A 9,672-nucleotide genomic window follows, 5' to 3' on the forward strand; every position below is an offset into this window, starting at 1 on the left:
CTCAAAAAAAATTATTATTAATTATTTTTTTTTTACTTTAAAATTTCAACAACCACTAAATTTGTAAACTATTTTAAACCATGGGTTCTTAAATTATTTGAGATAAAAGCCTACGGGAAAGACTTATTGTAGGCCCAATGGGCCTACCATTACTCAAAAGTGAAGAGAAATGAAAGCACAAATGTTCGAGGGTAAATCTGTGAATCTGGGCGTACAAGAAGGGCTAATAGCTATCTCCGTCGTTTATATATCGCTTAGGGTTTGGGAAGCTCATAACCCTCTCTCGCCTAGGGTTAGAAGTTCAGGGAAGAGGCGGATTCGAATTTGGCGTTAGGGTTTCCCAGTTTATACATCCCGTTGAGGTTCGTCCTGTTCTTCCACGAGATTTATTCATCTGGCTTCTTTTTTTTTTTTTTTTTTTTTTTTTTTTTTTTTTTTTTTTAAAAAAAAAATCCAGAAAAAAGGTGTTCGATTTGGGGCTTGAGTTTGGCTCTTTGGCTAGCAAAAACAGTGCCATAGAGATGAATATAGCCCCGATACTGAAATTTCAACCTTTCACCCTATCCGCTAATGAATTTCATTCTAAATGTAGCGGATCGCTTTGATTTGGCTGATACATTTTTTATGAATCTTATTCATAACATAGGGTTTGCATTTCATAATTTTTTTGGCTTATTCGTACCATCTTTTTGTTTCGAGTAGTAATTCAGGCAGCCTCTTTGCAAGGTCTAATTGCAAAGGTGGTGTTAAACTGCTCGTAAATTAAATCTCTTTTGCTCTTCAGATTTGCTGAGATGTCTCTGAAGCTGGTCTAGTAAGCTTAAGTACATTCCTTTTTCTTTTGTGTTTTGCTCGTAACAGGTTAAGTTTAAGGTTTTTTGTGCGTATAAGATCAAGGTTGATATTGGGATTGCGATTTTCCAGATAAAAATGTGATTTTAAATCAAATTTCAGAAAATGAATGTATTGAAAATTGTGTTTTTAAAAGATTATGATTTAATATAGTATAAATATGTTTTTTCAAATTGCAGCAAGTGTGCAAGAAAGAAGATGATTTTTTTTTGGAAATTTTGAATTTTAATGGCCACATTGTAATTATGTCAAATGTTTAGCTTTGTTTTTAAAATTTATTTTTTAAGTTTTATATTTTAAAGCTAATATTTTTAAATTATAATTTTTAAAATTACAAATTTAAACGGATTTTAAATTTTACGAATAGACATGACACGATTGGGTTTGGGTTTGGATGTTTGATTTTTTAAATTTTTTAAAATTTGAATTCAACTACAATTTAATGTGAAAATTGAGTCAAATAAAATTAAAAAAAAAGTTTGAATAATTTGACTTTTTGAGATAAAATTAAAGAAAGTAAAATAAAATTTGATTTGTTTTGGATAAAACAAAGTAAAATCTTATTTAGTTCTCGACTCCAAACAACTAACGTGTTTAGGTTGGTATGTGATAATATATGTTATTTAAAACAATTTAAATGGCCTATCAGATGCGTTTAAATACAACAAGATAAAATTATAAAAAATTTCACATATTCAACTGAAATGATGGTTGTTTCAATATTCTCCCAAAATTACAAAATACTGTCTAGACCTGAGAAGAAGACCAAAATGATTATGCAATTTTTTCCTTCTACAAATTTGAAAAGAAAAAAATAAAGTACAAAAAGAACTAATAAAAAAAGAAAGAAATAAATAAATTAAGGGGTGGTTGGAGAAACATTCTAGGTGTTTTATTTTAACGTTACTTTTTTAAATAAAATTCGAGTGTATTTTCATGATACAGAACATTGACTTGACAATTTTTGATAATTTTGTAAGAGAGAATGTGATTTTTTTTCAAAAATTTTACTATAAAAAAAATGGTTCTCTCCATATGGATGTACAATTCCAAATACTTCGGAAAGGCGATAAAGAGGAATGTGTGGTTGAACGTGAATGGGTTTATGGGGTTGAACCTGAATGGGCTTTGTTAATTGGCGACCGAAAGGAAAGGTTTTGCTACTCTCAAAGAAAATGGAGAGTATGTGATGTAGCATTATTCATGTTGGGACAAATATTGACCTTTCTGGGCGTTGGGCCCAACCCGGGAAGTAGGCCCACTCGGATCCACCCGACCAGGCCCAAATATCGAAAAGAGCATAATCTACCCGGGCCCATTGAGACCACTTGGGCCTAATCTGTCACAACTGGCCTGAGTTGGCGACCCAAATGCTAGTTAGTATTCGCATCTGCATGCATCTCGGCAGTACCCAGAATCTAAGGGACACGATGCACGTCATGCAGTGCATGCGTCTCGGCAGTACCCGGAATCTAAGGGACACGATGCACGTCATGGAACCCAATGATGCCACCGAGGTATACGAAACCCGGAACATTCGTTCATTCGGAGCCACGTCTCCTCCAACCGCCTCGTGCACGAATCGTGAAGCTAATGGAAACTGCTCCACAACCTCTATAAATATAAGAACCTCTTCAAATGCTAAGGTACATGCTAATCAGTCTCTTTGGCATTATTCTGCACATTTATTCTCAGAACCATACACTTACTTAAGCATCGGAGCGGGGTTGTCGGAACCCCCCGACGCAGCCTTATTTTTCAGGTGAACCAGGTACAACCAGGAGCAACTTAGACAAACATCTGATCGACACGTCACCTACCGGAAACTGTCTCAACAGTTTGGCGCCGTCTGTGGGAACGACTTATATCGTTTTCCAAAAAAAAAAAAAAAAAATCCCGTCATGGTGAATACTCGATCAGAAACCAACAGAGTGCCTCGGGATGACCGAAATGCCCGAGACGAAGGAAACTCCAACGATCCCCAACTCACTCGCCTGAATGAAAGAAATGAGCAGATGGCCAAGAGCATCGAGGATTTGGCCACTATGAATGCTATCCTCCAGGCTCGGGTTCCAGAACTTCACCGAACTATCACTGACCCAGGAAACCGAGAGGAAGGCAGCCGGGTCGAGGGCTCTGGGGAGCCGAACAAAGAAGAAGAAGTCCCAGGAAACCCTCCCCCTGCTCAACCCGAGGCGGTAAGGGCGGTACAAGGCATGATTGCCCGGTTGGAACAAAGATGCAATGTTCTGACCGCAGCTATTCAACGGAACGATAAGGGGAAAGCTTCCCTGGTAGAAAACCTTTTGCAAAAGACCACCTCTCCATTCACCGAGGAGGTGGCAAATATCTGCCTTCCCGAAAAGTTCAAAGTCCCAGAGATCCCATTTTATACAGGACTTGAAGATCCCGTGGAGCACCTAGATAATTTCAGAGCCCACATGGATCTCCATCGAACACCTGAAATGGTGGCCTGCCGAGCATTCCCTCTGACCCTCTCGGGCAATGCCCGCGATTGGTTCAGGACCCTCCCGCCAAATTCCATTCGTCATTTCGAGGACCTCGGTAGGATGTTCCTGACGCAGTTTATGGCCGGAAGGGTCAGAAGAAAGCCGTCAGGATCCTTGATGTCATTGCACCAGGGACCCGAGGAATCCCTCAGAGATTTCTTTATGAGGTTCAACCAGGCTAGACTTGAAGCCGAAGCAACAACAGATGATTTCATCTACGGAGCTCTCTTTCAGGGAATCCGAAAAGATGGAGCACTAATGGTTGATATAGCCAGGAAGCCCCCTCAGAATTTAGATGGCTTTATGAGTAAAGCCGAGAAGTACATTAACCAGGAGGAGACACTCCGAGCTCTGTTGGGACCCGAGCAAACTCGCCCATCCACCTCCGGGAATCCAAAAAAGAAGAATCTTCGGAAGGAAGAAGGAAAGCGGGTTCCAGAAGAAGAGGCGAGACCAAAGCGGGATCAGGAGTCTCTAAGGGGTCACAACTGGACACCCCTCAATGCACCCATTATGGATGTTCTCCTGGAAATAAAACGAGACCCGACGTACCGAAAACCCAGACCGGTGCTCGCAAATTCGCATTCGCGATACGTTGACCAGTATTGTGCGTTTTATGACACTACCGGGCATCACACAGAAGCCTGCATATCCTTGAGACTTCTGATTGAACGCTTCATAGAAAACGGAAAACTTGTCCGTTTCCTCGCAGATCAGAGAATTCAGCAGAACCCGGAGTACGGTAATCGCCCCCATCAGAATCGGTTCCATCAGGATCAAAACAATCCCCGGGATGATCGAGGAAGAAATCAAGAAAGGGGAAGGGAACCAGAACGCAAGCCAGACCCTCGGGCTGCACGAGAAAGAAGTAGGAGCCGAGCCAAACCAGAACGGCAGGAAAACCTTCCGGAAATACAGACGATTTTGGGGGGTTTCGGAGGAGGCGGAGAGTCTAGCTCGGCGCGGAAGGCATATGCAAGGCAGCTACGGGATTTTGAGGTATACTCGGTGCAGAAACCTCCAAAGTCCCAAAAACGAGACGCACAAGTGATCGGGTTCTCGGATGATGATTACGCAGGAGTATCTCTTCCACATACCGACGCTCTGGTACTGAGTCTGGCCATAGCCAACCACAAAATACACTGCGTCTTGGTTGACACAGGAAGCTCAGCTGACATTCTTTACAGGTCAGCCTTCGAGCGGATGAAGATCGATTGAAGTAAGGTAATCCCGGCGAGATATTCGCTTGTGGGATTTACAGGAGAGCAAGTGCTCCCACTCGGGTCCATTGAGCTTCCGGTCACAGCAGGAATGTACCCGAGGTAGAGGACGGTGATGGTTCGGTTCTTAATAATCGACCGACCATCGGCCTACAACGCCATCCTTGGGAGAACAGCTCTCAATGAATTTAGGGCTGTGACCTCAACCCCTCACCTAAGCATGAAATTTCCCACCGAAGAAAGAGTCAGTGTCGAAAAAGGAGACCAGAGGATGGCCCGAGAATGTTATAATACAAGTTTGAAGAAGCTCCCGGAAGCCACGAGGCTCGGAGAGAAGAAAAAGGACGAAGAAAAATAGCAATCACCGATGGGGGAGCCGGTTGAGGAACTGGAAGATTTCGAGCTCGGTGACTCGAAGAAGAAGGTCCGTATCGGCGCGCAGCTTCCCCCTGAAATGAAGGAAGCCCTGGTGGCATTCCTCAGGAAAAACAAAGATGTGTTCGCATGGAGCCACGAGGACATGCCGGGAATACCCCCATCCGTAATAGCCCACAAGCTAATGGTGGATCCAAGCCATCGACCGGTGAAACAACGAAGGAGGACTTTCACACCGGAACGGAACCAGGCCATAGCCGAGGAAGTACACAAACTTCTACGGGCCGGGTTTATCCGAGAGGTAAACTACCCGGAATGGTTGGCCAACGTGGTTTTAGTCAAGAAAGCCACTGAGAAGTGGAGAATGTGTGTTGATTTCACCGATCTCAACAAAGCATGTCCCAAGGATAGTTTCCCATTACCCCGGATCGATCTCCTTGTAGATTCTACGTCCGGTCATGAACTTTTAACGTTCATGGACGCCTTCTCAGGGTACAACCAGATTCACATGGATGAAGCTAACCAAGAAAAAACATCGTTCATTACTGACAGAGGTCTATACTGCTACAAAATGATGCCGTTCGGTCTAAAGAACGCCGGGGCTACGTACCAGAGGCTCGTCAACAAAATGTTCCGAAATCAGATCGGACGAAACGTGGAAGTCTATGTTGACAACATGCTTGTCAAAAGCATACGAGCCACCGGCCATATAGCCGACCTGGGGGAAACCTTCGAGACATTAAGGAGTCACAAGATGAAGCTCAACCCGGCCAAATGCGCTTTCGGCGTTTCCTCCGGAAAATTCTTGGGATTCATGGTGTCGCAAAGAGGAATCGAGGCGAATCCCGAGAAGGTAAGTGCTGTCCTCGGTATGCAACCTCCCCGGACCACCAAGCAACTGCAACAGCTGACCGGGAGAATAGCAGCCCTTAACCGGTTCATCTCCCGGTCCACCGACAAATGTATCCCATTCTTCAAGATTTTGAGAAAAGCCTTCGTGTGGAGCAGTGAGTGCGAGGAAGCCTTCAAGAAGTTAAAAGAGTATCTGACTAACCCGCCGCTATTGAGCAGCCCCGAGGAAGGAGAAATCTTGTATCTTTACCTTGCAGTATCACCCTCGGCAGTCAGTTCAGCTTTGGTCCGAGAAGACTCAGGCATTCAAAAACCGGTTTATTTCACCAGTAAAGCACTCCATGGAGCCGAGGAGAGGTATCCTCGGATCGAAAAATTGGCCTTCGCCTTAATAATCTCGGCCCGGAGACTAAGGCCATATTTCCAGGCACACGCTATACGAGTGTTAACCGAGCATCCGCTGAAGAAGATATTACAAAAACCGGATCTTTCTGGGAGGTTGGTAAATTGGTCGGTAGAGCTGGGACAATTTGACATAGAATTCCACCCTCGTACTTCTGTCAAGGGTCAGGCGCTAGCCGATTTTCTACTGGAGTTTAGCAATACGCCCGAAAGCGAAGAACTGCCCGAGAAGGAAACATGGGTAGCATATGTAAATGGTTCTTCGGCCAACCAGAAGAGCAGAGTCGGTGTCACTTTGGCAAGCCCGGATGGAGAAACTTTTCAATATGCGATCAAACTGGATTTCGTGACCACCAATAATGAAGCCGAGTATGAAGCACTTTTGTCCGGGCTTTCAATAGCTCGGGAAATGGGAGCAAGGAATGTAGAGATCAGAAGCGACTCTCAGGTGGTAGTCAGCCATGTGCAGGGATCGGCCGAGGCACAAGGCGAAAAGATGATTCAATATCTCGATAAGGTACGCAAATGCCAATCTAACTTTCATAGAACCGCCGTAACCAAAGTTCCTCGGGAAGAGAATGCCCGAGCTGACGCTCTTTCCAAAATGGGTTCCGGTACCGGGCCTGTCGTCAGAACATCCACACGGGGGTTGGTGATACAGACCGAGCCTTCAATCCTTCCAAAACTCAACATGATGGAAATTGAAGAAGGATCAGACGAACCCGAGTGGGCTACTGACGTCATTCAGTACCTCCGCAACGGTTCCCTACTCGAAGAAAAGCTGCGAGCTCGGAAGGTAAAAATGCATTCAGCTCGGTACGTGCTTATCGGAGGGTCACTCTATCGAAGAGGATATACCGAGCCACTTCTGAAGTGTCTTAAAAGTTCCGAGGCAGAATACATACTAAAGGAAATACACGAAGGGGTCTGCGGGAACCACTCTGGCTCTCGGATGTTGGCACGCAAAGCAATGAGAGCCGGATACTACTGGCCAACAATGAATAAGGATTCAGTCAAAATCGTCCGAAAGTGTGACAAATGTCAGAGGTTTGCCCGCGTGATGAAGCAACCCCCTGAAAAACTGAGCCCTATCACTTCGCCGTGGCCATTCGCAAAATGGGGGGTCGACATAGTCGGGCCTATGCCACAGGGAAAAGGTGGGCGGAAATTCCTGCTTGTCGCGGTAGACTACTTCACCAAGTGGGCTAAAGCCGAGGCACTCGCCACTATCACTACCGCCAACGTAGTAAAATTCCTCTGGAATTCAATTATATGTCGATTCGGTATCCCACACGCTTTTGTTACCGACAACGGAAAACAGTTCGACTGTGGACCGTTTCGAAAATGGTGCGCCGAACTCCGTATCAGAAATTATTACTCAACCCCGATATATCCACCGGCGAACGGACAAGTGGAAGCTACGAACAAGACTCTTCTCAGAACACTAAAGAAGAAGCTCGGCAAAAAGAAAGGAGCTTGGGCAGAATATGTACCCGAGGTACTTTGGGCCTACCGCACCACAACACGCACTCCCACCGGGGCTACTCCTTTCTCTTTAACTTACGGTTCCGAGACAATTATCCTTGCTGAAGTCGGATCACCCAGCTTTCGAGTATCACACTACAATCCGGGACTCAACGACGAAGGAATCAAGCTCAATCTGGATCTGCTACAGGAAAGAAGAGATGAAGCGCAGGTAACATGGGCTGCGTACCAAGATCGAGCTGCCCGTTACTTCAACAAAAAAGTAAGCCCACGAAAGTTCCAACTCGGAAATTGGGTTCTGAGAAAAGTAAGCCCGATCACCAAAGATCCAATCGAGGGAAAGCTCGGAGCAAAATGGGAAGGCCCATACAAAGTTATACGATGCCACGACAAAGGGGCATACCATTTGATTGATACGACCGGCAAAGAATTACCAAGAGCCTGGAACGCCGAGCATTTGAAGAAGTATTTTATGTGAATTGCTTGTACTATGTTTACTGTTGTTACCAATGTATGTTTATTCTAAGTTCAATTCAAAGCACGGAATCTCAGTTCAAATCAAACCAGACCAGATCAAATCAAAGCGTCGCTCCCTCGGTTCGAAATACAACCGACCCAGAGCACGCACCGGACATATACTCAATATTGACTCGAACAAATCACCAAATTTGTCCGAAGTCATTAAGGTATGTCTCGGTTCAAATCAAACCAGACCAGATCAAATCAAAGCGTCGCTCCCTCGGTTCGAAATACAACCGACCCGGAGCACGCACCGGACATATCCTCAATATTGACTCTGACAAATCACCAAATTTGTCCGAAGTCGTTAAGGAACGTCTCGGTTCGAATCAAACCAGACCAGATCAAATCAAACCGTCGCTCCCTCGGTTCGAAATACAACCGACTCGGAGCACGCACCGGACATATCCTCGATATCGACTCGGACAAATCACCAAATTTGTCCGAAGTCATTAAGGAACGTACCCTGGATACTAAATGCCATGGAATCATAAATGGCTTCAGCATCAGTCTTTTCCGCCAATAACTTTTCATCTCGTGGTGTAATGATGCATTTAGCCACTGATGTAACAATTGCATCATCTAGCATCATAGAGTCATTAGTGGAAAGATGACCTTTTTGAGATAGGAATGATGGGTGCAAAATTTCTGAGTGTGCGTCAGGCACAACATTTAGATCAAAATTTTTTTCAGAAGAGGAAGAAGCCATGTCAGGAAAACTATGAAAAAGAAGCCGTTCTTCAAAGAACCAGAAGGAGAACGAAAAGAGAAATTGTTTCTGGACAAGATATGGTCTAAAAGCTGTCGCTATAAGCATAGCCGCAACTACTTCTGACAAACAGTCCTCGAATTGTGAGTTCTTTCCTTCTTTTTCAAACTTTCACCTTTCACGTTTCTCGAATCCCGGTTTTACTCAATATCTTCTCCCGGATTTCTCGCCTCACCTGTCTCATCATGCGCATGCGGAGGAGCAGTTCGAGAAAGGCATGGAGAAAATGTGACTCACTGTCGGCATCACTCGCACCTATTCCCTCTCAAATCTCATCTATATATTCACTTCTCTTCTCCATTGCAAAGCACACCTTTCAGCTCTCAATTCTTCAAACTTAGAAAGCTATTCTTTTTCTTTGAGCCGATCATCACTTCCTTAGAAGAAAGATGTAGCATCACCACCTCAAGCCTAAATCAAGAAAAATGCAGCATCACAACCTGATTCATAGACACAGAAGCAAGACTATTCTTGATCATGCTATCCAGAAGCAAGATTATTCTTGATCATGCAAGACCTTATCTTCCTCCTTGTCAACCTGGACTCTTCTTGGATCTATTCCTAATCCAGTGTTGATAATCTGTGACAGAAGAGAGAGAGCACAACTGATATGGATGTCTCATTCATATCCTTTCCGGATTGCTTGCCTCACCTTCTTGGCTTCCATGTTTCCATTTTGCAAGCTTTC

The 9,672-nt window shown here is 44.4% G+C and overlaps 1 non-coding gene across 1 annotated transcript; it reads left to right on the forward strand.

Moving 5' to 3' along the window:
• The first annotated feature begins 708 nt into the window (after positions 1-708).
• Positions 709-831, forward strand: LOC133872133 (small nucleolar RNA snoR77). Its single transcript, XR_009900977.1, has one exon. It is a non-coding gene; the product is annotated as a small nucleolar RNA snoR77 (small nucleolar RNA).
• Positions 832-9,672: the final 8,841 nt, after the last annotated feature.

Source organism: Alnus glutinosa, chromosome 6, assembly GCF_958979055.1.
Source record: "Alnus glutinosa chromosome 6, dhAlnGlut1.1, whole genome shotgun sequence".
In the NCBI taxonomy this organism is placed as follows: domain Eukaryota; kingdom Viridiplantae; phylum Streptophyta; class Magnoliopsida; order Fagales; family Betulaceae; genus Alnus; species Alnus glutinosa.